Source organism: Vigna unguiculata, chromosome 3 (genome assembly GCF_004118075.2).
Source record: "Vigna unguiculata cultivar IT97K-499-35 chromosome 3, ASM411807v1, whole genome shotgun sequence".
NCBI lineage: Eukaryota > Viridiplantae > Streptophyta > Magnoliopsida > Fabales > Fabaceae > Vigna > Vigna unguiculata.
In genome coordinates this window covers 9,128,687-9,136,193 of record NC_040281.1, presented here as the reverse complement: position 1 = coordinate 9,136,193, position 7,507 = coordinate 9,128,687, and positions in this window count along the sequence as shown.

The following is a 7,507-nucleotide window of genomic DNA, read 5'->3' as shown; positions in this document are numbered from 1 at the left end:
AAAAAGCATTAAATGACATATATTGTTTAATGATGATTTTTCTTGCCTCAAACAAGTTTCGAGATAAAATATTAATCTAAGAAAGTCTTAATATCTTCGGAACACTATTTTTTAAACTATATATATATATATATATATATATATATATATATATATATATATATATATATATATATATATATAAACTTTAGCAAGCACACTAGCATTTCACAAGAAGAACGAACTCTCAATAAATTCAAAATTTTCCAAAGGTTTTTTGTTTTCTTGTAAGATTCTAAAAGTACATTATAAAAAACTAGTCTAAAGACTAAGCTAAAATATTAATATCAAACATGTATCAACATGTTAATAAAATTTAATATAATTAAGTTAAAATAGTTATATTTGTTTATTTTTTAAATTATATATTAAAATGTATTAAGATTTTGAATAGAAATAAATTTTAATTTCATGTCAAAATTTAAATATTAAAAAAATATTTAATTCAAAATTATTTTAATCGATCTCTTATACCTTTAATAGACTAGGTACAAATTCTAAAGATAAATATTTAATTCAAAATTATTTTAATCAATCTCTTATACCTTTAATAGAGTAGGTACAAATTCTAAAAGTACATTAAAAAAAACCTAGTCTAAAGACTAAGCTAAAATATTAATGTCAAACATGTATCAATATGTTAATAAAATGTAATATAATTGAGTTAAAATAATAAAATTTAATATAATTGAGTTAAAATAATAAAATTTAATATAATTGAGTTAAAATAGTTATATTTGTTTATTTTTAAATTTTAAATATTAGAATATATTAAGATTTTGGATAGAAGTGAATTTTAATTTTATGTTAAAATTTAAATACTAAAAAATTATTTAATTCAAAATTATTTTAATCAATCTCTTATACCTTTAATAGAGTAGGTGCAAATTGTGAAGAAATACTCTCAAAAGAATACTTGAAAGTGAATAAAAACTTTGGAAAGACTGCTCTAAAAACCGATAATTAGAAATGTGCACAAAACTTAAATAGTAGTTAACAAAAGTAATATAAAATACTTGGTACATTTTATTCTTCCTTCTCTCTTTATTTGAAAATATGTTCTACAAAGAATTTATAATTTATTTGAAAAAAATTAAAAATTAAAAATATTTTAAGCATAAATTTGTTAGAAACGTACACACACGTATTTACATTTTTTAACATACACATAGTTACAATTTTTAACATATTTACATTTTTTTTTTCATTTTTATGATAATTTTTTTCTTTCGCTTTCTATATCCATGCTACCGTGAATATATATTCAAACAATATAAAATTCTACGTCAGTTAAATAATTACTATAATGAACGACACTTTCTTGGTTGAGCAATTGACCTAATAATCCTTTCTATCATTCGGAAATTTTCATCATATCAAAATTTAATTGAGTCTAATTATACTATACAGTAAATAATAAAGTGTGAAAGAAGGAAAAATGAATAAAAACCTTGTTGACATGTTAATAGTTTTTTATATATAATTTTATAACAGTCATATTTGATTAACTGTGAATGGTACCTATATGTATAGGTAAAAGGTATTATTAATATAAGTGAACATACATGTAAAAATATATACTTTTCTTATTATTCATGAGTTATTATTTTTTTAGTAACGTAAAACAATAACGGTTTCCATTTTTAAGCATAAAGTTTCTATTTAAGAGCCCATGTGCAAGCGTACCAATAAATAAGATTTATTATTTATTTGAAATTTTAAATAAAATTTTACACAATGAAACAGTAGTGATGCTTATTTGTTTATTGAAAAGAAATTGAGATGTTATTAGAGTGTCAAGTAAATGAAGTAATTAGACGTTTGGATATAAATTTTCAATGAATATATGTTGCACCCAGTAAGTAGGTTCTAATTATATACTCTACCTACCCTTTTCTCTCTACAATCTCTCTTCTCCTTTCTCTCTAATTTTCTTCTTCTATAGACAAATCCTAATGGATTAAATTTTCAAATAGTTGTTTATATTTATAATATAAAGATTTTTTTTCTATCCTTCTTATGATTTTGTCATGAAGTTTAATGAATTTTGGTAAAGTTGAGATTTTTCTCGTATCGGTCTTACATATACTAAGATTTTTGTATGTTTGGATACTTTTTCTATGTCTCTAAATTTTGAAATAGTTTTATTGCTTAAATTTGGAAATTGGTATGAAGAAAATGATTTCATATAAGGAAAATTATTTATGATTTTAATAGAATTGTAGGATAGATGTCTTGAACAGTGGCGGATCTTGACTAAAAGTGTCGGAGGGGCTAAAGTAATATAATTTTGAGATCATTAGATTTGATCATTAGTATAATGTTTCAAAAAATGACTTCTTTAACTGAACATTTTTTATCATTGGTATAATGCTTTAAAATATGTGAAGAGGTAGAATTAATCTTGTTTTGGTCAATAATTTTCTTTTCATCACTCTCAAAGATTAATTTATTCTATCATTCTTTATCAACATACTTTTTTTAAAATAATAAAAAAATAATTGATATAATCTAATAAAAAATTGAGATATGTAATTATTAAAAGAAAAATATATTCATTATTCTTAATACATAATACACTATTATTTTTTTTCTATATTCATAAAAAAAAAATACAAAAAGCTCATTAGATAAAAAAAATGTTTTCATTATAAAATAAGACAAAAGACACGAAAGGAAGACGATAAATGAGAAATATAATGAGTTTATATTTAACTTTTTTTTTCTTTAAAAACAAAAAGAAGACATATGAGAGTGAGAGATTATTACAATTTGTGAAAAACTAAAAAGACAATGAAAAGGAAAATAAAAATTAGGTCAATAAATATTTGGTTTAATTACTTTTTTAATTCATGCTTTCGTTTAAAAATGTTATGTTGGTCCTCCAATTTTTTCTAAGTTTCAATTTAGTCCCAATTTTTGTAAAATTGATCATCTTGTATGATAAATTTCGTTAAATTCTTCAAAACATACCAATGATCTTTTCATTAAAATTGAAACTCTTAATATGGATGATTTGCTTTGTTGGTATAATTAACCTAATCCTATTGTCAATTTTTAAATAAAATCAGGGTTCTAAAGAAAAATTAAACCTAAATATTTTTATTTTTTATTATATTTAATTTTATGTTTTATTATGTATTTACATGTTATGTTTAAATAAAAAAATAAAAAATAAAAAATTTAATTTTTATTAATTTCTAATATATATTATCTATAATTTAAAAAAATTAATAAATTTTAAATATATTTTTATATTATATATATATATATATATATATATATATATATATATATATATATATATATATATATATATATATAAATGAAAATCTTGGGGGGGCCAGGGCCCCTCCCTGCCCCCAAGTAGCTCCGCCACTGGTCTTGAATATGAATGTTTCTATCCGGTTCATGTGGTTATGTGGTTGGTTGAGGATTTGTTTGAATGTTTGAATTTGAATGTTATTGTTGAATTTTTGTTTGATAAATTATTATTTAACATGTTAGATTGGATTTGATATGTTGATATAGTGATTAAATTATGGATGTTAAGTATAGAGTCTTGACTTGAGTTTTGAATATAATTTAAATAGGTAAGTTTATGATTTAAATATGATTTCTATATCTTTCTTTAAGATAGCTTATGAAATTGATATGATTATAAACATGTTAAGGACCAAGATTGATTTAAGATTAGTAAAGAATGATGTTTAAGAGAATTATGATTAGGATTGATTGTTTGAATTATTTAAGAGTCCTATAATTTAAAATGTGTTGGGAAGTTAAAAAAAAGTAACATATGACAAGCAAAACAAAAACTCATATCAATTCTTTTCTATATTAAATAATATGCAAAATAATGAGATGTTCAAAATAGAGGAGGGATAAATCAATAGGTAACCAAATTTGTTAGTGTGAAGAAACCTTAAAATGGAGGAAAAATTCACGAGACCAGAATCAACAAGAAATTATATATCTCTTCACCAACATGTGGATAACAATTACAAGAAAACTCCAATTGGTACTTCACAAATAATAAAGAGAACCCCAATATATGAGATGTAAAATAAAACATTTTCTCCAAGTTAGTTTCTATGCACAATATAAATTGTTCCCTCCTAAAAACCTTATGTAAATGGTTGCATAATTTTAAATTGTATAATAAATTGGGAGTCCATAAAGAAAAATACATTTTTTTCTTTTTCTTAATTAAACTAATGTGTGGATCTAATAAATTGGTGACCCACGTGACAATCTCTCCCTCATAATTAATTGGGCCCAATGACTTTCTCCTTGCAAATAGCAAACTTCCCTATGAATAAGGTCTTTGTCAACATATTTGAGCCATTCTCATCAGTATGAATCTCCTCTAATGATAATTTGCTTCATCTCTAATGCATCTTGTATTCAATGATATCGAACTTTAATATGCTTTGACCTTGAATGAAAAGTTGAATTTTTACTGAGATGAATTGCACTTTGAATATCATAATGCAAAACATATTTTTCGTGATAATCTCAATTCTTGTAGGAATTTATACGTCCATAAGAGCTCCTAAGTAGCTTCTATAACAATGTAAACAACTCAAATGTTATTCTGAAAAGAATTTAAAACGTAAAAAAAAAACTTAACAAAATGTGGTTAAAAGGACTACATTCATATATTTTCAAAAGTTAGAGGACTAAATTAGGCCAAAGTTTCAAAGAGAAATTAATTCTAATTTTTACTAAAAATGAAGGGACCTAAGACATAATATATATATATATATATATAAAATTGGTCATAAATTATAGAAATTAACAATAACTTTTATATATTTAGATTGTGGATGATGTCATGTTTCATAAAATGTATAGTTTTGTTTCTGGTTTGACTGGTCTGGTTTTCTAAAAAAATATGCAAGTTAAAAGATGTGGGAATAACCAAAAACAAAGATTTTATTTAAAAAGTTAACAGGACATACGATCTCGGTTCTCATTAGAACTGAGACAGAAAGGAAGAGTATATGGCCTCGTCTCTCATTGGAACTAAGACAAAAAAGTGAGTTTCTGCCTCGATTAACACCCGAGGTCAAAAGCTGACCCTTTTTCAACTCGGCCTTATATGCTTCAGTTTTGAAACCGAAACAGAATAACAAAAATAACCGCTGTCAAATACTTTTACTACACTAATAAAGTTTATAAAAAAGACCATAAGGTGATGTCAAGGTAGTTGCCTTTTAAAATTAAATATTGAAAGCATACAAATTAATAACTATTAAAAGAACTTTCTTAATTTTTATCCATGTTTATAAATTAGTTAATATAAAATATTATCGGTCATTTTAAAATTCACTCAAATTTATAAAAACATTGCACTTTAAATGCTATTTTCAATAAAATACACTGTACATAATTTGTGTGCTATTTATTTTTAGGATTTTGTCTTCAACCTTTGGAAAAGTTTATTTGTCTCTTTTTCTCTTTTTGTGGGATTAGTTAGCATGTACTCTTAAAAAAATATGTAATAAGTTATATAACTGTAATCATAAATAATATTATGGTACAGTTCATCACGCTTAAAATAACATACGATTAACATGAAAATATCATTAGAAAGAAACACTTTTATGTTGTTTTCTGTTTTTTGGTATGTATATGAATTTGGTACTTCTTTATTGATAAAAACACATTAATATGAAAGATAAAATGAACTCATAGTTCGATCATAAACTCTTCAACTGTTTGGCCTTTAGTTGCTTTTGCTTTCACTCCATCATCATAACGAATGAATATTTAACAATAAGATGAAGACGATAATCTCCATTAAGGTGTATTGTTTTAAGTCTTGGTCGTCATTTGTTTTTCGTTTTTCGTTCCCCTCATTAAGAAACGATTAACACTTTGTCTGCGAGTTTATTTCTTGTTCTTTTCCTTTTGTTATTATCTAATAGGCCGCTGCGACTATAAACTCTAGAAAGAAAATATATCGTAAAAAAATTAAGAAAGCAACTAATAAGAAGATAATATTGATGGAGTAACGAAGTGTAGTTCATAGAAAGGGATTACATCTTAAAATGTCTAAAATAAAACCACAGAATTAACAAATAATAAATTCTTTTATCGAGGTACTCAAATGAGTCTTGAATTTACAGGCTCACTAACAAATACTCTGTTTTGTGGGCAACTTTTCTCTTTAAAGTTGGACGAGTGGTTGAAGATTGGTAATGGAGTCGACTGAGAAAAAGATAACAACGGCTTGGAGATGGATTTCACCGTCTCATATTCATCTTAAAAAAAAAATTCACATTCATATCCAAATTTAATGAACGTAGAATTTTTGTCACAATTTAATTTTGATCGAGTAAATGAGTATACTTATATATATATATATATATATATATATATATATATATATATATATATATATATATTTACCATTTTAATATTAAATAATTATTTTTTATAAAATAAAAAAATACGATAAACGAAAGATAATATTATAAAAGATTTAATATTAAAAGGACATATTATTGTGTCTCTATTCTTAAATATTTGAAAAAAAATTATAATCATATACATTTTAAATTAGACTATCAAATAAATCTTCATAAGAACCAAAACATTTATTAAATTCAAAAACTTTAATGAAATAACATTGATAAAATTTTAAAATATTTTTAAAAAATTATAAAAAAAGAGATATTCAAATTTAAAAGTATTTGAAATGTATCTTTACTTCCATTCTTCAACTCTAATGATTTTTTTTAAAATACTAATAAAAATTATAATACACTACTTGAACAAATTTTCACATATAATAAAGATTAAACAAATAATAATTGAAATTTAGAATAAATATTTAATCTTTTAAACTTCAATATATGTTGAATGCTATAAATAAGATTCATGACAATGACATTAAATTATTATATTATAATAGATGAATTTTTTTATACAATTACAGTGATAAAATTAAACGTATGATAATGAGTTAGAAAATAAAAATAATTATATTGAAAATATCAAAATAGTATTCTAAAAAGAAGTAAAAATGATTAAATATAATTTATAACTTTTAAATAAACGTCTATTAAAAATAGAAATGACTTTGAACTGGATTGAAATAAGGAGAAAAGTGAATGATGAAACTACTTTTGAATGGACCGGACACGAATGAGTGAACTATTTTTGGATGGATGAACTAGAGAAGAAACATGAATGAACATTTTGCTCAGAAGAAACACACACAACATGTTGTGTTGGTGTTGACGCATGTTAGGAATTTAAGTTAATGCTAGTTATGCGAGCTAAATGTGGGTCAGCCCATGGTTGGTCTGTGCAGACTCCGGATTATGCATGGTAGGCCTAAGCAAGCCAACAAGATAAAATACTCAGTCCATCTCACAATTTTCTTGTTGGCCTGCAAGCTGGCTTATAGTCCATCCCACATTGTCATCCCTAAGTCTAAGGAAATATTTACCAAGAG